This window comes from Monodelphis domestica, chromosome 5 (assembly GCF_027887165.1).
Source record: "Monodelphis domestica isolate mMonDom1 chromosome 5, mMonDom1.pri, whole genome shotgun sequence".
In the NCBI taxonomy this organism is placed as follows: Eukaryota; Metazoa; Chordata; class Mammalia; order Didelphimorphia; family Didelphidae; genus Monodelphis; species Monodelphis domestica.
Genome location: NC_077231.1, coordinates 155,542,234 through 155,568,146, shown reverse-complemented (window position 1 = coordinate 155,568,146; position 25,913 = coordinate 155,542,234). Strand labels below are relative to the sequence as shown.

General features: G+C 33.6%; 1 long non-coding RNA gene across 1 annotated transcript in view; it reads right to left on the bottom strand.

The window, feature by feature from the left end:
• Positions 1 to 5,711: 5,711 nt before the first annotated feature.
• LOC130454573 (uncharacterized) overlaps positions 5,712 to 25,913 on the bottom strand; it is a 70,400-nt gene continuing 50,198 nt past the window's right edge. Inside the window, exons 3-5 of the long non-coding RNA XR_008912225.1 lie at positions 20,276 to 20,332; positions 12,700 to 12,842; positions 5,712 to 5,962 (exon numbers count right to left, since the gene is read on the bottom strand). This is a non-coding gene — a long non-coding RNA (uncharacterized LOC130454573). The remainder of the gene's footprint in view (positions 5,963 to 12,699; positions 12,843 to 20,275; positions 20,333 to 25,913) is intronic.

Below are 25,913 nucleotides of genomic sequence, written 5' to 3'. Positions count from 1 at the left end.
GAAATATTTGATAAAAAGAATTTAGGATAATAAATTGTTGGGTAACCAGTGCAAATAAAGTATATATATGTATACTTTCTATATAAAAGAAATACAGGGAAAAATTGCTCTATTTCCTTTGATAACCCTACCTTTGATATAATTAATGAAGAAAAATTATATATTGTTGTCTATAATACAATATTTTTATATAGTATACAAGTAAAGTCATTAAAGTTGTACATAACTTTATTGTCTTTCAACCCTCCTGAAACATCTCATGGTCCTCTTTCCCATCACTCTTAGCAAACAACCTTGCATTATATTTTATTGGAAAATTCAGTTCATGCACCATGAGTTTTTTCTTCCCTCTTCTTGTATTATTCATATTTATTTTGCACTACCTCCTTCTTCACCATGTCTCACATGAAGTCTTACTTCTTGCCAGTGCTAATCTCTTTGTTTGTTCAAATTATTCCATTCCTTCTCATTTTCTCCAACAGATTGTCCCTGCTTTCTTCTCTACTCTTTCACTTCTTTTCTTTACTTGTTTCAAATCCTTACTTTCCATCTTGGAATCAATACACTGTATTGGTTTCAAAGCAGAAGGATGGAAAAGGGTGGGAAATGGGCTAATGTGACTTACCAAGGGTCACAAATCTAGGAGGTGTCAGAGGCCATATTTGAACCTGGGACCTCCCATCACTAGACCTTGTTCTCAATCTACTGAGCCACTTAGCTGCTACCTCTTTCATGTATTTCCAATATTTTCTGACTGCCTAAAATATATCCATGATTACTACTGGGGGTGGGTTGTGAAGAGGCCAAAGTTAATCAGTTCTATGAATACCCATGACATCTAGAAATAAAACTAAAAATATATGTCATATTCATTAATAGGGGAATTGGAATGATATAGTAGGAGATAAAAAATCATTAGAATAATAGATGAGTTTGGTTTTGGAATACAAATGAAGCAAGTCAGAGATTAATACACTTTTCATCAAGAAAACCCACTGGTCATAGTAAATAGTCTTTTTAATGATCCTAAAGGTGATTGTAAACATGAACATCACTATATCTTTAGTATTAAAACTTGATTGATTATATACTTTGTAGTAAAAGGTGGAGCTCTATACAATCTGTTAAATTAAGACCTGTAGATGACAATGGCTAATATCATGGGGTTCTTATTGTGAAATTCAGATTTAAAGTATCCTTATATATTTCAATAAATATTTTATTTTTATAATAAGAGTCTCTTTAGCGTCCTTGCTCCTGACCCTGAAGGGAAGTTCACATTTGAGCTTCATTTCATCACTGAGGATACTTTTGATTAGATCTATCAAAAGTATCTGAAAAGTTTTGAACCTATATTGAACAGTTTCTCCATCTAAATACTTTATTTTTATAACTCACCAATTTATTTTTATAGAAGCAGGGAACTAAAGAGCAATAACATCTGCAATCCCAAGAATCAACAATAAGAGTGCAGACCACACCACTTAAATTCATTGAAAACATTGTAAAAATCCCTAAAAACCTGAACCTTAGAATAATGACCTCAAAATCCCACAAGCAGAAAATAAATGACCCCATCTTTAATGTCTTTAACTTTAAGTTCAAAGTCAAGGAAAAGAGTAGAATATGAGCAAACAACAAAAGAACATGATCAAAAAAGATACTATATGTTCAAGGAAGATTGAGACACAAAATCAGCTGAAAATAATGATGTCATAATATTCATAAGCAAAGCCTCAAAAACATTTAATTAAATACATGTCTACCAAGAAATCTTGGAAAAGCCAAAAAAAGTTATCTTCAAAATCAAATAAAAGAAGGCACCCAGGGTGCTAAATATATTGGGAACCAGGCCTGGAAATGGGGGAACCTACATTTAAATCTGGCAGCAGATACTTCAACTCCCATTGCTTAGCCCTTACCACTCTTCTGCCTTGTAAAAAATACATAGATAGAATCATCTCCAGTTGAAAACTTGCGGGTTGCTAATTGGGTTGTTTCCAAGAGGCATGGGGGTTTGGGAATAGCTTCCCCAGGTAGGGCCTCAGGGTCCTGCTGCTAAGATTAAAAAAGGCTATGATATATTTATTTTTAAGGGAAAAAAGGAAAAAAAAATAATTGAATTTACCTTTTGCAGCTGTGAAATGTGAACTCAAAAACAAGCTATTGAAAGATGACTTAGGGATAATAACAAAAGTCAAGAAAAGTCAGGAAGATTGAGAGTATTTGTCACAACTTTGTGGTCAGCCAGAAATGTGAGGAGTAGAACTGTGAGGGATTTTTATAAAAAGTTGGACTGAATTTTTTAAGAATAGGATAACCAGGAATTTTAATTAATTCCAAGAGATTTATTTAACAATTTATTTACAAAATATAAAAAGAGTGAAAAATAAGAAAATGAGAGAGAGAATAGGGTAAGATATCTAGCCTAACCCCCAGTATTTGCTCTGACCCCTGGTTCAAAAATAGGCAGAGTTTAGTCCTTAGCCAGAGAGACCTTGGCCCTTGTAGCCAAGGACCTGGGGGTGCAGGGAGCCTTCCTCAAGAGGATAGGTCTCTTCTGAGGCTAGCCTCTTCAGAAAATTCAGGAAAGGATTCAGCTCTTTCATTCACCACATGTCAGTACAATGGGAGAGATTCAAGGACAGTCTCACCAAGTCTAATGTCTTAGGTCCAGTCAGCAGATTCTTCATCAGTCTCCAATTTGAACTCAGAATTCCAAAGAATGTAAGTGCTCAGAAGTCCCAAGCATGAAGAACTCCTGAAGAAGTCCCCCCCATAGGAAGTAACAGCTCCTTTTAAAGAGGCTTCTTTTGTGTCACTTCCTGTGCATCCCTCCATTTTTACATCTACCAATTACAACTAAAGCTTTGCTTAGGACTGCCCTGGGGGCATTCGGTTTGATTTTGATTGGTCACCCACTATTGCACATGTGGGTCACAGACCTCCCCCACTCAATTGTGAGTGAGGTATTTTCACTTTTGGTGATTAATTCTAAACAGGGAGAGTTAATTAATCTTCACAGTATTGATTCTAAGATGGAGAGTATGGATTTTTTCCACAGTCAAATAAGAATAGAGGAAAAATTAGGTAAAGAATGAGAGTGAAAAAAGAAAAGCATGAAAATGAAATTAATAGCTTCATAAAAGGGGCCCCCAAAATACTGAAGAAAATAACAACTTTAAAAGTAGATTTGTCCAAATAAAGAAAAGAGGTACAAAACTTCACTAACAAAATAATTCCTGAAAAATTAGAATTGAAGGGCAGGTAGGTAGCTCAATGTATTGAAAGCCAGGCCTGGATATGGGAAGTCTGAGGTTCAAATCTGGCCTCAGATACTTCTTGCTCTGTGATCCTGCGCAAGCCACTTAACTCCCATTGCCTGGCCCTTATTCTTCTACAGTGAAATCAATATACTTTACTAATTCTGCAGTAGAAGGTAAAGATTTTTTAATTTGAATTGAATAAATAGAAGTGATTGTCTCAAAAACATATCAAGAAAAAAGGAAACAAAGTCAAAAGAATGCATAAAGAAGAAAACATGAAATATTTCCCTGGAAAAACAATTGTCTTGGAAAATAGATAAAGGGAAGATAATTTTAAAATTACTACTTGAAATCCACAATAAAGAAGAAGCTTAGAGACTATATTTCAAAAAAATTATCAAGGAAAACCGCCTTGATATCTTAAATACAAGGAGTAAAATCCACATTGAAAAACTCCATTGATAAGCTCCTAAGATTCCAAAAATGAAAACTCCAAAGAATACCCAAATTCCAGAACTCCCAGATCAAGAAATATTATAAGCAGTGTGAAAGAAATCATTCCAGATCTCACAAGATATGGAAGGATAAATTTTTTAAGGATTCTTATTTTTCTTATTTCTCTGTGTTTTCTTTCTTCATAATGGCTAATATGGATATTTGTTTTACCTGATTTCAAATCTATAACTGGTATCATATTGGATATCTTCTCCATTGGTATGGAAAGGGTAGGTGGGAGGGTGATGGCTTTAAACCCAAAATTTGAAGAAATGAATGTTAAATATTTTACTTGTAATTGGGAAATCTTTAATAAAATATTAAAAAAAAAATCTCTTTGCCTAATTTATACCAACTTTTAGTCAATGGAAATAAACATACCATTTCAGATTCATGAACTATTCATGGAGCTTCTTTTGATACAGCTGTTGTTGAACCAACTGGTAGATCAGCAGAGCTTATTTGCATATTTACATATATATATATATATATGCTTTAAAAATAAATATGAGCAGAAAAAAATACCTACTTACAAAGTAAAATATGAATAATGAGACTACAATTCACTTAATGACATTTTAGGAAAATATGATGGTACCTATGCTACAGACTTGGAGGAAGCACTGTTTTCAAACTTCCACTTGGGAAAGACTGCATGTAGTCAAATTTCTTTGGAGAATGGGCATGCCAAAGGCCACAATTGCAAAATCATTCTTACCTAGATGATCAGAAGTCATGAATATTATGTAAAGAGAACTTTCTGTTAATTACAGCTTGGTTTCCACTATGGCTTAGACACTTCAAAGCTAGAAATATGATTTTATTAGCTTGTGTGGATTTCAGTGTGACTTGATCTCATAAAATTCCTTAGAGGAAATAATTAACAATCAACCCCTATTCATTCACATAACTTCTCATTTTTCATAGACAATGAACAAATATAAGAATGATTTGATTCAAGTATGAATCAATGAAATGTAATGAGAAATACTATAACTAATCTAACCACTCTCCTTGCTTTTTGTGCATCTAACACATTTTAATTAAGTCCAATCTGTAGAACAAAATAATTTCATCAAAAATCACATTTGTGTACCTACTTTAAATTCCTTTGGGGGGCCTCTTATTAAGTCACAGTTGATGATCTATTAAAAAATACAGCAGTTTTAATAATAATTCTAATATATTTTATTTCTTCTATAGCTATAATATAATTTTCTGGGTTCATTAAATCCAGTCTCTGACTCTTACTGACTTAATAACATTAGAAAACTCACTTGTACTCTTTGGACTTCAGTTTTTATATCTCTAAAATGAAAGGATTGAGGTATTTGGAATCTGAGGTCTATTTCAGATTCCTATATATAACCTTACTGTCATTATTCATTGATAGATAGGAATATTACTTGTAGACCAGAAAAAAATCATTTTTCTTATTATCATTATTTCATATGAACCTGTGATTTTATCCATGAGAGGTGTTCTCAATGAAATATCTCAATCTACAATGAATTCAAAATACAGTTTAGCTTGCAATTTATTCTTAGAATTTTCCTGGAGTACAAGAGATCAGGTGTCTCACTCTTGGTTATACAGTCTGAATATATATTGATCAGAACTTGAATAAAGGTCTTCTTGACTCCAAGGTTATTCCTCTATCTACAATACCAATCTGTCTCTCTTCAGAAATGGTTACAAATTGAAAGAATATCCTGGAAGTTATGTATTCCATCTATTTCTATAAATTATCAGTGAAACTAATTTGTGGGAATTGAGTTTATTATTATATATAGTTAGATTATAGAGATGAATCAGCTAACTTGAGCCCAAAAAGAACTTCCCTGGGAAGATAGCCTATAAGCAAGGACCCTTGGTAAATATGCTAAAGAGGGACTTCCTGTTGAGTTTATAAATAATACCTACCCTCTCTATCTCCGCTTCACAGGACTGAAGGACTTCAGGCAGCCTGCATAGCTTCACAGGAAATAAGATGATGAGAAGACAATTCTAAATGACCCATGACAAAATTGCTATCCACTTCCAGAGAGAGAATTGAAGAATTCTGAATGCAGATGGAAAAATGCTTTTTTTTAACTTTATTTTTATTGTTTTACTTTGTGTTTTCTTTTGCAACTTGATTAGCTTGTAAATATGTTTTGCATGGCCTCACATGTTATAATCAAAATCAAATTGCTTGTCTCCTATAGGAGGGAAAAGAAGTGGGAAAAAAGGAGAAAAAATAGAATTCAAATATTTAAATGATTATTAAAAATTGTCTTGCATGTAATTGGAAAATATTAAAATAACAAAAAAACTTTTAAGCCTCATTCGAATATAGAAGGTCTCTCAGCTACTGAATGGCATATAAACTCAGATAAACAAATCATGGTTAAGGAGAGCAAAGTATAATTAAAAAGGCAGATTGAACACATCTGAACATCATGAGCACATGGTGCTCATGGCTCTTTTCTGCAAATATATATACTTTTAATAACCAATATTTGTTGAAATTTATCTTTCAGCTGAGACACTCTTCCAGATGCTTTGGGAGGCACAAATAAATTTAACTCAAAGTATCTTAAAATCTTTCAGAATATCCAAGATGTAATGGATGCTAGAAGTCATATAGTACAATACCCTTCTTTTTAAATGAAAAACTGTAGCCCAGATGAGATGTGAAGTTTCTTGGACACTGTCTTTGAGAGAACATGGATAGTTAAATATTATCTTGTGGTCTATACTGAGTGTCCAGTGACTAGAATTTGCATTATAAATTCCCAGAACCTCATACTTATCTGATTGGCTAATATGATAGAAAATAAAAATGGTAATATGGAAGGGATATGAGAAAATTGGGACAATAATGTGCTTCATTTCTCAAATATAAAGAGAACTGATTCAAATTTATAAGAATATGAAGTATTCCTCAATTGTCAATGGTCAATAGCCATATGAAAAAATGCTCCAAATCACTATTAATAATAGAAATGAAAATTAAATCAACCCTGAAATACCACCTCATACATACCAGGATGTAACTAACAAGACAAAAAAAAGGAATATAATAAATGTTAAAGGGCATGTGGAAAAATTGGGACAATAACACACTGCTGATGGAACTGTGAACTGACACTATCGTTCTGGAGAACAATCTGGAGTCATGCTTAAAGGGTGATCAGACTATGAATATAGTTTTGGCCAAGCAATACAACTTCTAAGTCTATATTTCATAGATATTAAAGATGTGGAGGAATAACTTATCTGTACAGAAATATTTATAACAGTTCTTTTATTCTTTGTGGGGGTTTTTTGGTTGCAAAGAATTAGAAATTACAGGAATGAACATCACTTGGGAAATGACTGAAAAAGTTGTGGTATATGTGTGTAATGGAATACTATTGACAAATGAAATGATCACACACAGAAAAAACCTCAAAGCATTTATATGAAATTATGTAAGTGAAGTAAGTAGAACCAGGAGAATGTTGCACACAGTAACAATAAGATCTGATGATCAAATGTGAATGACTTTTCACTATTATCAACAAAGTCAGGATCCAGTATTAAGAGACTCTTGACAAAAAAGGATACCTACCACCAATAGATGTAGTATGAATATGGACTACAAAATACCATTTTCAGTTAATTTCCTCCACAAATTTTTCTTAGTATAAACAAACTGTGTCTTTGGTCACAACATACCAAGCATGGAAATATGCATTTTATAATAATTTATGTACATGTTATATCATATTATCTGTCTATGTGGGTAGTGGTGAAAAGGAAGGATTGGAAGGGAGGTAGAGAACATAGACTGCAAAATAAGAAAATGAATATTAAAATTCTGACATATAATTTTGAAAAAATTAAAATAAAAGAACCTGAGCAATTAAAATTTTCTTCATCACTTTTTTTTAAGTCAAGGCAAATAACAATCCACTAATTCATACTCTGATTTGTATTATTTCTTGATTTACTAAGAGAAATATGCTCACAAAGGAAATGTATCAATCACTTCTCATTAATCGGTATAAGTTGGCTTCAGAATACATTTGGTATTAATACTAATCCTATTATCTGTTAATTGAATGATTTTGGGCTACTTATTTGTCCTTCCTGAACCCATTTCTTTATCTGAAAAATTATGTGGAAGTAAGATTAAATTCCCTACAAGGTTTTTTTCTGACTCTACTCCATACCTAGAATGCATAGCCATCTTATTTCTGTTTCTTATACATTGTGTCCTTCAAAATGTTGCTCAGATACCAACCTCTACATGAAGCTTTTGCTTATTCTATACATCCAGATGGTACTGTCTCACCAAAACAAACAAACAAACAAAAACCCATTTATTCTTGTGTAAGTAGGGTATAATGAAATTTTGTCAGTGAAGTTTTAGGCTTGTTTCTCCAATTTTGCTACTATTTACATTCTACTTTCACCCTTGTCTAATTTTTTTTAGGTATTAATATACTATATTTTGTTTGTTTTTATATTGTTCTTATTTTCTGTCCTTATTTCCCTTTGTTTTATTTCATTCATCTGAATTATATATACAAAGTAAGTAGCTTCCCACAGCCCCATCTGGTTTTATTCTTAGGAATGTTTTGAATTCCTCTATTTATTAAACATTCATCTTTTTTTTTTCATTAATAGTTAGTCTCAGGTTTTCAAGATAGCTGTAATATGAGCCTCTGTTCTTTTGAATGCATTATTTCATTCCCACTTGTGGTTTATAGTGGGTTCAAATTAGTCTTGTCTTATACAAATTTCCTTTCCTTTATATTTGAAGGTTTTCTTCTTGTTTGCTTGCAGAATTTGATGTTTGCCATTGAAATCATTAAACATGAGCTTACAGAACAGGAATTTTTTTTCCCCTCTGGAGGTAATCAGTGGATTCTTTCAATTGACCTATTATTTTATATTCAAAAGTTCTGGAGAATTTTCTTGTAGTATTTCTTACATTATTTTTTCAAAGCTTTTGATTTAGTATGCTCTTCTGGGAGAATTATAATCCTTAAATTGTCTCTTGTTTGAAATTAATATATTTTGCTTATGTTGAGATAACATTTTATTTTTAATGTTCTTGATTTTCCCCCTTTCTCCTACATCATTCTTTATTTCTGAGTATTTACATTTTCACTCAGCTATTCTTTATTTTGTTTTCATGGTGAGACATACTAGAGATTCATTTTTTTTTTCTATTCTGTCAATTATTTATCTTAGGCAAATGATAAATTCTTCTTTTAAAACTGTTATTTCTTTTTTAAAGTATTCAGAAACATCCACTGGTTGTATCAAGGTTTTTTGGGAATCTACATTTTTCCCTACTTCACAAGGTATGATTTTTTTTTCTAGAGATATATTTATAAATGTCTGGATTCTTTAACTTATCTGGAAATCATAACCACTTCTGCTAATAATATCTTCCCTATTGGTTTATCCAATTATGCTCAGGTCTAGAGTCGAACTTTCTTCCTCTAAGATATTTGATAATTTCCCTTTTTTTCCTTATATCCTCACGTTTTTATTTCTTCATGACTCCTGTCATCTTTATGTCTCCTTCCCCTTTGAGCATGGTTTTCCTGAAGTATGGGAGTTCACCTTAAAGCCATCTCAGGTTCCTCCAACACTGGTTAATTCACGTTTCATCCTCCACAGTCCTCAATATTTCCCCAAATTGCTAGGTAAAGGGTAGCAGGACTAGCCTTACTTAGATACTGGGTTCTTTCCCTTAAACTTAGTGGATTGCCATATAACATAAACACACCCTCTTTCCCAGTTCCCGGTTTCTCAGAGTTCTAGATAATTCTGTTGGGGTTTTTTTGGTTGCTTTTTGTTTGTTTGTTTGTTTTTTAGCACAGAAGACTGACACTGCTTTCTAAGACATGACAAGTTTTGGCTTTTTTGTTTTATACAACACTAGGAATAGAGTTGGAACCTTGTGCATCCCTGCCAGAACCTGATGAGTTAAAGGAGAGGGTTATTTAATTAATAGGATAGAGTTTAGGTTTCTCTTCTTTTATTTCATTAGATTATTTCCTCTTTAAGGTTCTTGTAGTTTTGTGTCTATGGAAGTAGTTGAAATTACTATATCCTTTACAAATTATTTTTATTTGGGAGAAGTATAGGAAGTGTGAGGATCAGTGAAAATGTCTAATCCTTCTTTTTTCTGGTCACATGAGTATAGAGATTTAAAACCTAAATAGAGAAATTTATATTTTATCCTTAAGGAAATATGAAGCCACTGGATTATATTAATTGGAGAGTTATAAGGTCAGATTAACACACTTAAGTAAAATCACTTGGAAACAGTATGTAAAATAGTATATAATGGTGAGAAAATTGAGACAGGAAAACCAATTAGGAAACTTTCAATAACATAGGCGATGACTGAAGAAAGTCTTATTCTAAAGAGCTAGTCCCTCCTAAGGGTGATGGATTTTGAAGACATAGGCTGTTTTGGAAGAGACTATCTTCTTAAGTGACAGAGAAGGAATACCACATAATACATTGGAAAGAACCTTGGCTCCGATGTAAAAATATCCCCATTTCAAATCTACTTCTATACTTATTATCTATATATTCTTGGTCAAGTTATTTATCTCCTTAGACTTCAAGTGTCTTACTTATAAAATAAAGGGTATGGTAGGAGGTGAGCTGGAAGTACTTTGAGCTTCTTGCCAACCATAGATCTATGATCTTATGAGGTTATGAAGGCAAATAGCATATCCAGGATTGAGGACATAAAAACCATATTATACAAGAATCAGTGGAAGAAAATTAAATATTGGCAGAGTCAATAGAAAATTGGCTGTGATAATACCTTCCATAAGCTTTGTTTTCTATAGTTGTATACTTCTGCTAAAAATACATATTCATAAGGGAGCAGCTGGGTATCTCAGTAGATTGAGAGTCAGGTGTAGAGATGGGAGATGGGAGATCAGAGGTGTCAAGTCCTAGGTTCAAATCTGTCCTCAGATACTTCCTAGCTGTGTGACCCTGGGCAAGTCACTTAACTTCCATTACTCAGCCCGTACCACTTTTCTACCTATTGGTTCCAAGGCAGAAGGTAAATGTGTATTTGTTTAAAAAAAAAAAAACTAATAGACATACATAGATGAGTTTCTTTATTACTGATGGTTTTTTTGTAACTGTAAGTACCAGTCTTCCTTTTTCAGTGTAGTAAAATGATGCTTTCCAGGAAAAGTATTGATGACTATGAAGCTGTATTGAAAAGTTAAGGTCTTTTCAAGCATTATTTCAGAATTATTCTAAACTTCTCTACCCCATGTAGCTCACTAGTCTATGATAATCCTAGAAGAAAGCTAAAATTCCCTAAAGCCAACACTCCATTGTTACCTTCTGAGAAGCAGGACTATAGGTCATTCTATTTGGCATCCGTCAAAATAAAAAAAAAATTAAAAAATAAAACAAAAAGATATCTAGAGTACAGTTTGCTATGCAATAATTAATCTCTTCACTATTTTGTCATGCTAAAGCTCATGTCAGTGCAAAGGAAGATTTCTTAGTAGCATCCTCATTCTATTAGATAACAAGTACCAGACCTTTAACTACTCTGAAAACATGCATCATCCCATTCATTCATAGGATGTCAGAACTTAGAAAGTTTAAATATCGCTAATATGCATTAGAAATGAAAATCTTTATTGTAAAGGAAAGCTTGTGGAGAAGCAGGTAGGATGAGTAAGAACAAAAGAGTATATAGCTTTCTCTCTGTTCCTCAACCCCACACATATTTTCTTGCTAATATCTGGACTTTTGAGCTGATTCTTCAGATCTTATCAACACTTTCTGATCCATCCACACACCCCTCTTCAAGACCTAGGGAAGACTTTCTTTTGGGGACCTATAGATTCCCACCCCTCTTCCTAGCCTTCTTTTTTCCATTAGCCAATAATAGACTATAAATTTTTGAAGTCTCAATAAAAATTGGATAGTCAATTGAGACAAAGAGTTAACAAACATCTTGATTTATCTCTACCAATTCTGACAGCTCTTCTAGCTACAAAAACTATATTCCAATAAATTTCATTAAAGAATTCACAATTTATGAAATTCATAATTTTTTTTCTTTCATCTCTCCCCTTACTGACAGTTCATCACAAAGCAGAATAAAAAGAAAAGAGTACACTAAAAAGAGGCATTTTAGGATTTTTATCAGGAAAAACTTCCAAATAATTAGAATTTTCCAAATGTAATTGTCAATAAGAAAGAATCAGGAATTTTAAAGATGTGGAAACTAAGGAAAAGGAAGTTTCTATGTCTTTTTGTGAAAAACAGTCATATAAACAAGATGAGGACCCAACTTTCCTGATATCTGCTTTGACTGCTTCCCTATTCCACACTGCCTAAATTAGAAGTGATATTTAATGGTTAGAAAACTAGATTAAAAATCTATATGATTAACTAAAAACTCATAAACAATAGTATCCAATTATATTAATATCTGATAATAATTTGTTATACTCAATATATATTAGAAATCAATAATTTCATTCAGGATAACAAGAAGAAACATCTTCGAATATGTAAATGAAAAAAAGTTCAATTTTGCTAGTTCATTTCTGTATTGATTGAATTTAGAGTATACAAAAGTAATTTTTATGATAATGGCTCAATACTAAAAATATCACAGAATCATATGAAATATCATTTATGTTTAATTAGAAATTCAGGATGCAAACTTAATGGCTGGGGATATCAAGGTAATTTTTTCAGAGCACAAATTAGTCCTAATTACTTTTGTTGCTTGTGATAAATGTAGCTCAGTATCTTTATAACACTTAGTAAATTTTTTAAGGCATTTTTGTTGATCCTGTGTGTCAAGCTTAAAATAAATTCATTAGCAGCTGTCAGCCCTCGAGGTAAAATATGTCAACACTGATCAAGGCAACATCTTAAGGTTTCATCTTACCTTCATTTATCTCCTGTCCCCAGAAGGTATGAAACCATTAAATGAGATACTCAAGGTAATGACTGCTTTTGTCTTTTGTAAAATGTCTTTAGAGAGTAGGTGCTGTGGCATGAATATTGGCTCCAATTGCCAATAACACCTGTCTGAGAAAGAGGGGAAAAAATACTGAGTATTACAAGTTGAAACTTTACTGTAGGTCTCTTCATTATAGATCACATAAATTTAGCTTCCTAACACAAGAATAATTATTTGATTTATTATAGCTGTCACATACTGCATTCTATTGTTACACATTCTATAGTACTCACCTTTCCTATTTACCTGTATTTCTCTAAGGTTATTAGTAATTACATTTTTTCTTTATCTCTGGAAATGAAAACTAAATAAGTAAAAAGTAAAACTATTACATAATTTCATGTCCTCATCAGGCAAAGGTTTCCAAACTTCTGAAAATAAGTTGAGATATTAATTTTTATAAGGAATATTTTTGGTTAGGTATTATATTTTAAATATTATTTTCAGTAGTTAACATTTTAGGATGTGTTCTAATGTTCAAATGCCAGTTTACTAGAATTTTCAGGTGATACATACAAATAATAAAATAGATCCTGCATTTTCAGGTATGTTTTCATTAGAACGTAATTGAATGGAAAGAAGAGAAGAGTACTGTTATTTGGCCTATTGCTACTTGCCTGGCAGAAGATTTCAGTTTGATTAGATTTTCATGTTGAGATTTGAAAGAATTCTAATATTTATTTAGTATAATTCAATATATCAATTAATGTTTATTGATATATTATATTGTGAAACTATTGGTATTATTATTATGATCATTATTGGTATTTATATCATTATTATTTATACAGATTAGTATATTACGATTGTTGTTATTATATTTCTATACAGCCAGAAGTAATTGTAAGAATTCTTATTTTCAAATCAGGAATATACATTCAAACTTTATGGCAAAAAAATTAATATCTTCATGACCCTGGGTGAGTCACTTAACTTTTATTAATCTCAGTCCTCTCTCTAAGATGTGTCTCCTGGGTCAAACAGTAAAATAATAAAATTGTATTGATTAGTACCAATCGTGAGACATGGGAAACACTAGCAAGGCATGCTTTCCTTGAAGAAGGTACTATACTTTAGCAAAGTGAAAGTGTAGTAGCTCAAAAGAAACATGTGATGTGCAAATTTAAAGACATCTCCATCCCAAATGTTCATACATTACTATTTGTGCCCAACCTGGAATCTTCTGAGCTCAAATTGGTCTGATCAACCATGAATAGACATGTTGCACATTGACCCCAAATCATGATGCCATTTTGGCCCATTTAGAGTAAAGGACAAGAATAACCACTACGACCTCCCTAGTTCATGTTGGTGAATCTATGGTATGCATGCCAGAGGGAGCTATTCCCCTCCCTCTCTCCACTTGCACCTAAAGACATTTCTCAATTCACCCACCTCTCTGCCCAACAGCCCAATGAGAAAGCTTCCTCTCTCCACTGTCTGGGTAAGGTGGGGACTCACAAGCAGCATGAGAGTTGTAGTTTGGTCACTTGGTCTCTAAAAGGTTTGCCATAGGTTCCCTAGGTGTTAGAGGCAATGGAATTGTTTTTTTATGAGCATGCTTATTTAATTCTATGTGATTTGCACAGGGTTCCACAGGGTTAAGTATATAAGTCAAGATTTAAACCTAGGTCTTGTAAGGGGTAAAAAATTATGGTTGTTGACTAAATATATTATACTAGTGGTTGCCAGGGATTAAAATTCAATCCCAAAAAAATATTCAAATCAGTTTGGGATTTTTATGGTGGTTTAATTACAATAGTAGAAAGAAATTAAGAAGAAGAGAGAGGAAAGGGAATAGGACTGCTCTGGCAAGCCAGATAGGAGTTCAGAGGCCTAGTCCAAGGTGCCTTCTCAATCTAGCTCAGCTTCCAGCCACGAGACCTCCTCTGAGATGAGAGGCCTCCTAGGAGGCTAGCTCTTTAGGAGGTAAAGGAAAAGAAAGGAATCAGCCTAAACCACTCCCCAAACATGCTAAAAATGTCGCCACGAGCTCCCAACACTGAAAGAGCCCAATGGCTCTGAGAGAGAGAGAGACAGAGAGAGAGAGAGATAGAGAGAGCACCCAGCCAGAGGAAGTCACGCAAAATATATAGAGTGTTCTTTATATTACTTCCTGTGTCTCACATGTAACAATGGTAGCTTAACCTTGACTTAGGACAGCCCAGGGCATCTGTCAGTTATTTCTTATTTGTCATTTCCTAGCATATGGCAGTCATAGGCCATCCTCCTTAACACTTAATCCTTAAGTAGGGGTGTATACATTCTTGGTTACTAGAATCTCTAAAGACTAAGCAGGGTGGAGAAAATTTAAAATTCATAGTCTTCTTTATGCCAAGTCCAGAGTTCCACTTGTACCAGGTTGTTTTCCAAACGAAGTCTATCTAGTTCAAAGATAATAGCAATCAAACATTTTATAATTATAGGAAGCTTTATAGCTTTTAAAACTCAAGTTTGCATGTATTCTTTTATCTGACCACTACAATAATCTTGTTTGGGAGGCCAGTTAGGTATTACTCCTCTTTTTTCATATAAGAAGAATCAAAGACTCCAAGACAAATAATTCCTCACATGGTTTATAAATGGCAGAGCTAAACCTAAAATAACTAATTAAATAAATAATAGATCTTTATTTCCTTTGCCAAGCTTATGTCTATTATACAAGGCCAAACAGATACTGAAGAGAGTATGAAAAGAGTCTTCCACTCACCATCCCCAACCCTTGCAGCTGGTTCTACAGGAACAATTGTTTTAATGGGTAATTAACTATGGAAGAAATTGAGGCCCAAAGTAGCTAAGTGACTTGCCCAGGGTAACACAGGTTTAAACAGCAGATGTGGCATTTGAATGTTGGTTATAAGATTTCAAGTCTGTCCTCTTCCTGCAGAATCTTGGTGCTTCTTAAGGATATCAGTGTAAAAGACCTCATATGGACTATGCCTACATAAAGAAGAATCCCTGTACTCAAGGAGTTCACCGTCGTCTTAAAACATCATAGTACTCAGAGAATAAGTTCTGCTTCAAGTATATTACTATTTCTTCAGCCTATCCCCTAGAGATGATTCATTATTTATTTTGCCGTTTCACAAATATTTGTTAATTTTGCCATACCCAGTGCCAATTAATTTATTTTCCACTTTTGCATTTTGCAAATATTAATAGGCTTTATTGGACTTCATATAAGAACTTGACTTTTAGAGAATTCCACCAGTTGGTAGAACATCTACACGTTTGAAATGCATGCCTTGATTTCTTTCAAAACTCAGTTTTGGTGCCACTATCTATGGATTTTATGATTCCCTCAGCTGAGTGTTGTCTAATTTAAGGTTCCCTTGAGTCTGTATGGCAGCTAGGTGACACATTGGTTTGAATGCTAGTTTGGAGTCAGAAAAGACCAAAGTTAAAATCTCTTCTCAGACACTGATTGGTTTTGTGACCCTGGACAAGCTATTTAATCTTTGTGTGCTTCAGTTTTTCCTGCTGTAAAATAGAGATCATAATAGGACCCACCTCTCAGAGTTGTCATAAGGATGAAATAAGATATTTTTAAATTACTTAGCACAAGCAGATATCTGATAAATATTTATTTCTTCATCTTCTCCTTTTCCTTTGTATGAACCTTTAATATACTATATTTACATATGGATGTGTTATATCCTGTGATAAACTGAAAGTTCACTAAGGGCAGAAGCTGTTTTATTTTTGTTAATGAAGAATATATAACAAATTTTTGTTGATTTGTTGATACAAGTTGACCATTGTGATCATCATTATAACAAACCACATGAATATGGTAGTTAATTTCTATAAGGAGCTTCTTCATAATAGCCTTGTAAGAAATAGAGTGAAAACATTACTATCATCCCTATTTTACACAGGAAGGAATTGAGGCTTTTCAAAGTTAAGTGACTTAAGGAAGATAATGGTCTAAGGCCAGATTAGAATGAATCCATTTCTTGGCAATGAATTCTGAGCTAAGGGATTACCCCCTATACTACTTTGACTTTTGTGATTTCTGGGGTTTTCCAAAGGGGAAGAGGTTTGACTTACAATTAGTAATAAGAGAAAACTATATAATATATAAAATACAGGCACAAAGATATATAAATATATGTATATATCTAAGTTTCTAAGTATACATATATAACACTCTTTGAATGCAACTACCTATAAATAATCCTTCATATTAAAATTCCTGAAAGTATGAAGGAATAGGTAAATAAAATAAAATAATAAATTAACTAATGGCTTCATTTACATCAAAAATTTCTGTTGAATTTATCTGAGTTAACTATAGTGAAGTAATTTATAAAATGTGAGATCTATGGCATATGAACGCAGATTCTTTAAAAAATTATTTATTTATTTAAACAATATTTTTCCATGTTTACACGGTTCATTTTCTTTCCCTCCTTTTCCCCTCCCCCCTCCCAGAGCCAACATAAGCAATTCCACTGGGTTGTAACAAATGTTATCACATCAATGCTGATTCTAAGAGTTTCACACACTCAAAAAAAAAAATAAAAACAAATTCTCATCAAAAGTCACAATCATATGAAATTGTTATTATATTGCTTGATAAAATTTATTCATTGTTAATTTTCTGTTCATTTTACAATTTTTAGAAGCCTTTTATCTATCTTCAATTTCTTTTTAATGCATCTTTATCCTTCAAATAAACTATAATTGTAAACATTCTTCTTTTGGACTTTACCTTAGACTGACACATATAATATACAACATTTAAGTAATTTAGTTTACTAAAATATTCAAGAAAGGAAAAAAAAGAGGAAATTCTGGAGTCATAATAGAAAATAGCCACATTATGAATGGGACCTTTTATCCCTTAGTTTGGGTTCAGTGTCTGAATATAACCATGGAAAATATGCAACTGATATCTTATCTTTGGACTTGGAGTCCTCAGAGAAGCTGCTTCAGTGGCCAGACAGGAAGGAGGATATCAAACCCCATTGGCAGGAAGATATCATTTCTTTTCTTTGGGACCCAATGACTCCTTTTAGATAACAGCTTCTCAGGCTGAAAGAAAGATATTTTGAAAGCCAAGGTTGGTTCCATGGTTCTTCTTTGTTAAGCTAGGTAATTCACAGTTGTTGTCCTTTTGATGAAGTCCCTTGAAGCCCCGTCCAACAAAATGAGAAGCCTTTTTTTCTTTCTGTTTTGTCAATAAACCCTGTAGGTGCTGGTGTTGCAGTTGGGTCAGTTGTAATATGTTTGCCTATCTCTGCCTGGCTCTGCCTCCCTGCTATCTGTCTTGAGTTACTTATTTGTAAATGCATAGAACCCCGTCTTTGGAAGAATGCACCTCTGCTATGGACTGCTTTTTAGGCCATTCATATAAAACTCTGGGCCCTCTGTTCATGTAAAGATGTCTTCTGCTTTGGAGAATCTCTGCTTTTAAATGGATTTGGAGAGAGTCCAATCCCTTCTGCTGACTCTGTTGTCTGCATAGTGAATTAGGAAAGACAGTGTCAGTCCTGTTAAACAGATTTTATCTTAATCTTCTCATGGATCCTTTTATTACTTAACCTTCTTTGGGAGTGGGTTAGAAAGGAATGCCAGAGTCTGTTTTCTTGCTTTGTTAGACTCAGATGGGCCCTCCCTTTGCAATCGGCAAGTTCCAAACCTTCTCTTTCAAAGAGTTTTTGAAAAAAAAAAGATTATTGCTTGCCAAGAAACACCACCTGTAAGTGCAATCTAATATATGCCCAACCTTCTGCTACTGGGATCTAAAAGGTCTCTCTCATATTTATCAGCATTGCAAGGAAAATGGCTTGACATAACTGCTAATGGTCTCGACAGAGAGTTAGGCCACAGGTGGCCTGCATTGGCTCAGTCTTTTTAAAACATAACTCTGATGCAGAGGGTAAAGACCACAATAAAGTGGTCTAGAGAACTGCATTTATAACACTAGACATACACAAAACATGTCTCTAGGGAGCTTTTAGGAACAGCCCATAGAGTCCAAAGCAGCAGTCATTATGGTCTTGCAACTAGAAATTGAGCACAAAATGTGTAGCCATCCTGTTAAATCTTCAGGAGACATATTATTGCTTTTTTCCAAGATCAATGCATGTTTATTAGAATGGCCTGAATGGCCCGCATCATGCTTAAAGTAGTTACGAGGATGACACAGGATTTAATCTTATTCTAACCATATGTATAATATTACATGCCAAAAATATCCAGATATTAAAATATCAGGACAAGTGTGATCTATTTTGATGTCACCATATGAAATGGACCTTACTAACATGATTAGTTCTTTAGGATTTACTACATGTAATCAGGCTCCCTTTTTCTTTCACACTATGCATACTTAACACTCACTCACGTGCTAATATTAGCACTAATGCCTCAGGCCTAAATCGCAATAATTACTAGATGACATACTGGCTTCTATTTAAGCTGACATCTCAATAACTTGACACATGCATTACATCTCTATTACAGTGGAATCTAAATGGCACTTTATAGAGCATTCATTTATATTTAGTTCAGCTGCTGATCAGGCTGAAGCAGTACTCTGCCTGTGTGGGTGCCATTTCTGACTCTCAAAGCCCATCAGATGTGTTATTATTCTAAGATGTTCTTCTGGTAAATAAAGGAGTTTTCAGAAAGCTTTGTTTACTCAGAGTTGTAAAGAATTCAGAATTCAGTACAGATTTCCAGGACATGGGAAAGAGTAAAATCTAGCTTTGCAATTCAATTTCTGCCATATAAAAGTTTTGTTTTGTTTTGTTGAGCCCCCCCCCCAAAAAAAAAAATTAAGCATAATACTTAAGATGTTTAAGACAGGTATTTGGTGATTTCTTAAGTCAATTTTACTTCTGTAAGATATGCAGAAGGCTGAAGGAAAAAAATCCATCTTTTTTGTCCTTTTAATCATTTCTTACCAGTTCAATTGATATTGATTAGCAAACGATTAAGAGTATAAGAATAATGTTGAATGATAGCAATGCCAACAAAAATATTTTTGGTACAGTGATGTGATACAATGAAATGTTAGTTTGGGAGTCAGAGGAACTGGATTTGAATTCTATCTCTTCCTCTGATCTTTCTGATTTTACACAAGTGATTTTATAGGTAGCTAAATGGCACAGTGGATAGAACCCCAGTCTTAGAATCAGGAAAACTCATAACTCTGAGTTCAAATTCAGCCTCAGTCACTTACTTTCTATATGACCCCAAGGAAATCATTTGACCCTATCTGCCTCGGTTTCCTTATTTGTAAAATGAATTAGAGAAAGAATTGATAAACCACTCCAAAATCTTATCCAAGAAAACTCCAAATGAAGTCATGAAGAATTGGACACAACTCAGATAACTGAACAGCACAAAGATTTTACTTTTTGGGGCCCAATTTTACTTTACTGTAAGAAAAGATTGAACTATATGATATCTAAGGTTTCTCCCAGCTCTAAATCTGTGATGGTATATTTTTGAAGGTACTTAAAATAGAAGTGATATTATAATTTCTTACCTGACTCACAAACTTTTTTGAAGAATCGACATCAGCAATAGCAGCATCCCTCAAAGACTACACAACAGAGAAAGAACATTAAATATTAAAAAAAATGCAGGACAGTAACTCATTCTAAGAACATTTCTATTTGAGCTTCTTCAAATTAGAGAACAAGATGATGCTAATTTATATAGTGCTTGATGGTTTGCAAAATGTTTTAACTACATTGTCTTTTTTGTCTCTTTTGACCCTCAGAGCAACCTAATTAGAAGAAGGTATTATCATTATCCCTATACAAATGGAGAAACTGAGGCTTAAAGGAGTTAAGTGACTTACAGAGGATAACAATTCCTATTATTGCCATTCCAATTGTTATTATTTTCTGTGACCCTGGGGAATTCATTTCACCTCTTGTGTTCTGGGAAATTTCCTAAAGTGACTGTAAGTGGCAAAAAAGGGTGCTGATTTACATTGTTAAAAAAAAAAAAACACTTATTCACTAGGCACTCCTTTAGGAAGGAAATTACAGGTCCTTTTCTAACTCTGAATCACAGAATATGATATGCATGATCTCCCTGAAGTAAAACAAAGAAAACAAAAGAATTGTCCATTCTTGTCTAAATTTTAGGAGCTTTATCTTTTCTTAACTTTCCAATCTACTGAGCATTAGCCTGAAATAAAGAGGGAGTGTACATCACTGGTGTTTCCAGCATAGTTCCCAGCGTATAATAACTTCAAAATTTCCCACGGAATCCTGCGAGAGGCACAAGACCACTATTGTGGGAGGAGTGCTTTTCAACTTCCAGTATTTTTTTCCCCTTGACCTAGCCACCTGCATCCTGGATGGTATCTCTCCAAGTTCGTCATGACAGCTCATTCGGAAATGGCAACCTCATCAGCTTTCCCAGAATTTCTGTTTTCCCCAGGGAAACAAGGACAAGCCTTGGTTGAGGTGCCTCCCGCTTGTCTTTTCAGGAGGTCTGTCAGTGCCCTCTAAAGTAAATGCTATGGCAAACATGACTGCAGGGATTGGAGTTTTCCTGGTGGAAAGCCACACTCTCCATATTTATTAGTCGCCCTTGGAATGGAGCGGCAATTTACTTTTAACTTGCCCCCTTACAAACAACATCACTCTAGCAGCTCATGCTTCACACAGGACATGTCATTAACTACAGAATAATCTATCATTGGTGAGTCTGGTAGGGCTTTTATTTTTCTCTGTCTCTTTTTTTTTCTGATACAAGATAAACATAGTTTTTCATAATGAAATAAATAAAATGTTACAAAGAATGAGTGCAAAGAGGCCATCTGGGCATCTCATAAAAGGAAGAAGTGAGCAAGATGAGGTCAAGGAGAAAACACAGGGCAAATGGATAAAAGTGGGACTGAATAACGCCCAAGAGGATTGATAGGCATTTGAAAATATGTGCTGAGTGAATCATAACAGAGATCCAAGGGAGGACAATGGTCTGTCATGGCAGCTTGAAATATACCAAGCAATACAGTAGAATCTGTAGTTCAGAAAATGCCAAGATGAATGACGGAATAAATGGTGTATATCGAAATGATCACAGTATTTCTTAAAAGGTTCAGAGATACATCCTTAGTGGTTTTGATTGATCCTACTTTTCTAATAATTCATTTTATTAATGACACAATCAGTTTGCTTTATTTCCACTTAAAAATATTGGAGGTCTTCTAGTTTATCATACAATAAATGTCAGCAGAATACAAAAAAAAATCAAATAAAATTGAAAGTAAAATGGATCTTAGCATGGTGTATGGACCTCAGCTTAGTGTACTACAAAGAGCAGGAACCAAGATGAATAAATGACATTGAAATTTTATTCTTTCATTTGCCACTTATTCACTACATGATCTTGCGAAGTTGATTCATCTTTTGGGGGCCTTTTCTTATCATTATGAGAAAGTTAGGTTAGAAGAATTCTAAAATCTACCCATTGTTGTTGCAGTTATTTTAGTCATGTCCAACTCTTCATGAGCCCATTTGGGGTCTTGTTGGCAAGGATAAAAATGGTTTGCCATTTCCTTCCCTAGTTCATTTGATAGATGAGGAAATTTAGGCAAATAGAATTAAGTGACTACCCCAGGGTCACACAGCCAGATTTGAGCTCTTGAGGATAAGTTTTCCCAATTCCAAGCCAAGTACCATATCCACTCTGCCAACTAGCTCTCCTATAAAATTTGCCTTGGTAGTCTTGAATTTACTAATGTATGCAAACTTATAGATTGTTTTTATTGGCAGCAAGGATTGCAAAGAAGAACATCTATGGGTTAGGACCAAGAATCAAGTAATGCTCCCTTTGAATATTTACTATATTCCTCTGAAGCCTGTATGATAAATAGCAATTGTCAAATAGTGGTAACAACTCAGTAATGGAAACAACTTTCATAAATGGTAACTGGTAAGATACAGGATTTCATAAATACAACCACAGGGTGAAAGGGTTGAAACTGGGCATCTTGTTGAAGCAATGCAAAGTTTGGACAACCTGAGAGTAAGGTCATGAGGTGTGGAGGGTACCTGAAGTGTCTGAGACCATTTTCAATGAAAATCAAGTTCTCCGTTTTCAAGAGCGGTGTTGAGGTAACTCAAACTCATTCAGTGAGTGACTGAAATGTTCTTTGTTTTGGGATGTGGTAAAAACAACTGCTTTATTTCTAAACGTATTGAAAATACTTGGGGAAAGTGCAAACAGAATAGATTCTGAGCATCCATTCTCATGAAGTTTAGGGACTAGTAGCCCTGGCAAATTGTGGTGATGAGTCCAGCACTTCATTTTATTTGTTCCATTAAATGTTTTGACTTTCAGAAAATACTTATTTTGCATGTTTAAATATATGGTTGTCCATTTATTAGTATTTACTTCTTTTTTTTAAATCTTAGCTGAACTTCATCGTGACCTTTTCATTGGAAAGGAACAATAAAATTATTTTAAATTTGCATATTTAATAGCTCATAGCACAGAGTGCCTAGGAAGAAGGAAAATAGGAAATAGGGAATGTCAAAAGATGAATAGGAATGAAAGAAATGGAAAGGCTATGGGAATAAAAATAGAATTACTTCACAATTTTGCTTAGAATTGGCCTAAAATTAGGACTAGGCTTGTAAGGGTTATATTGGGGTTTTGACTAATAGGAGAGTTGCAAATTAATATTTAAAATATTATACTTTAAGCCAGAGAAAACTATTAGCAGATTTTAGCAATTTAGTTTAATTGGAATATAGTAAAATGAGGGAAATACATGAAGGTAGAGAAATAAGTTGCCTAACTAGCTATCCTATAACTGCTATCAGAAGAAATCCAACTGACCACCTGGCTTCCACTTGGGAGTCCTTGTGGTCTTCAACCAGAAGTCCAGCAATGCAAGCCTTCTCCTTCACAGTTTCAGTAACTCATCCAACAAATCAACACAGGAACCAGCAAAAAGAAAAATTAATTAATAAAATCTCTTTACATACACCTAAAATAGTAGGGAGCCTTCAGCTCAGCTCATCAGGCAGAAAAAAACTCCCACCCCTTTTCAATCCTTGCACTGGCCTTTTATATTCCCATTTGCTACCTCATTTCCTGTCTCTCTCTGGTTTCTCCTTCCTTTCACTCAGTGCTGATATATCTTTACACATGTCTATGGTAAAAGACCTCTAGGTCCCTGAATAAATTAGAACAAAGGAAGGAAAAGTTCATTTTTGATTGATTTCATTAAAATAAAAAATGGAATAAGGAATTCCTTTTCACAGACTCAAATTAAGATACATAAACTAAGAATAAACAAGGAAAGTGTGTTTGATGCCATGTCTTAAAAGAGTTGTAATGATTAAAAGCAAAATAATTTCAAAGCTAATATGCCATAAGCATCTTAACTAAAAATGTGTGTTTTTTTTTATTTTACTCTAATGAATTAAAAAATGAAAGGAAATGAATTTTTATCAGCCTGGAAATATAAGCAAGAAAAAATATTTTACATATGCTAATTTCTATGAAAACAGGATATATATATATATATATATATATATAAACCTTTTTCCTTTCTAAAATTTTAATTTGCTTATGATTATTTACTTTGAGGAAGTATTCAAATTTCAAATGATTTCAAATCCCACTAATTTAAAGGAGATTGAAAGAACTAGCTTTAAAATAAAAAAAAAATTAAAACTCTTTCTCAAGATTCCCATATACCCTGAAAAATATCTACTTACAGAAATTTATAGCGTCAATCATACTCTGTGACTATTAAAAAAGGAAAAGAAGAAAGAAAACCCCAACAGAGAACAGGAAATAAATTTCTTTGGCTATTTCCAGTAATTTTATGGCTTTTTATGGATATTTGGCTTAAAACTCTTAGAAACAAAGATAATTTAATAAAGAAATTAACCATGTATAAGAAATATGATGAAAATAATTAAAGCATTTGGAGTGCAAAAGGTATAGTGAACCTAGCTTGTTGGAAAAAAGATGAGTCCAAATTTCTGAATTTTGTCACAACTAACTAAACCAACAGAATGCTTCTTTCAAGAAAACTAAAAAATATATAATTTGGAAAGGAAATTCTGAAAATATTTTCAGTAATAATGTATTCATATTAATTCTTCCTCCCTTCTATATCTGCAATTGATACATTTTTAATTTATTTAACATATATATTTCACTTCTTGAAGAATATTTAATGTATTTAATATTTAGATATTTAGAACTTAATGTGGTTTGATTAATTTTTATTTTGCCTATAACTTCTCCCCCTATACAAATATTCTCTGGAATCAAATTTAGTCATGGTAATTATACCTCAAAGCACTATAGATTATAATTCACTATGATACCTTTATTTAATAAATCAAGGGAGCCAAGATGGAGGAGTAACTGGAATAGCAGCACTCCACAAAAATCCTCTCTGATCAAGAGTAAAATATTTCTACAAAATGAATACATGAAAGAGTTAAATTAGTTTTGAGTAATAAAAGTATTATATTTTATGAGATTTATTAAAGATTATTATTAATAAAGGATACACAATAATAAACATGTGCCTAGGGCTGATTAGCCCATTCACATTTTACTCACTACATCTTGCAATCTCCGAGTAGAGGAAGAGAGAGAGTCTTGGAAGGCAGAGAGCCCATTAAATACTAAATTGTGATCTCGTCCAGGTGGAGACTCAAGTGAGATTATAGGGAATTCCAGGAAGTACCAAGGACTTCTGGGGATTGAAGTCTGGGGTTCAAATCTCCATTTTAGATACAGGAGTGAAAGAACCAACAAGGACACAGAGTGAAATAACCTTCAGAAAAAATAAAAACCCAAAGATAGGCAGAAACCATCTGGGAAATTGAGCTGAGAGGGGAGCAGGGCTATCAGGAGGCATAGCAGGGAATGAAGAGCAAGCCAAGAGCATACCATAACCCACACACACAGGCCACATCTGCTCTCACAGGTTCTGAATTTAACCCCTAGCTAAATCAGACCCTGAGATCTTGCTGAGGCAAATAGTGGTTCAAGCCAACTCATATCCCTTAAAATTTTATACCTGTGGAAAAGTTCAGTCCCAGCCCAGTGCAATCTAAGGTAAAGGGGGCCTATCTGCATGGGCCCAGAGGGAAGCTGGGAATCACAGCCAAGATTTGAGATGAGGACAT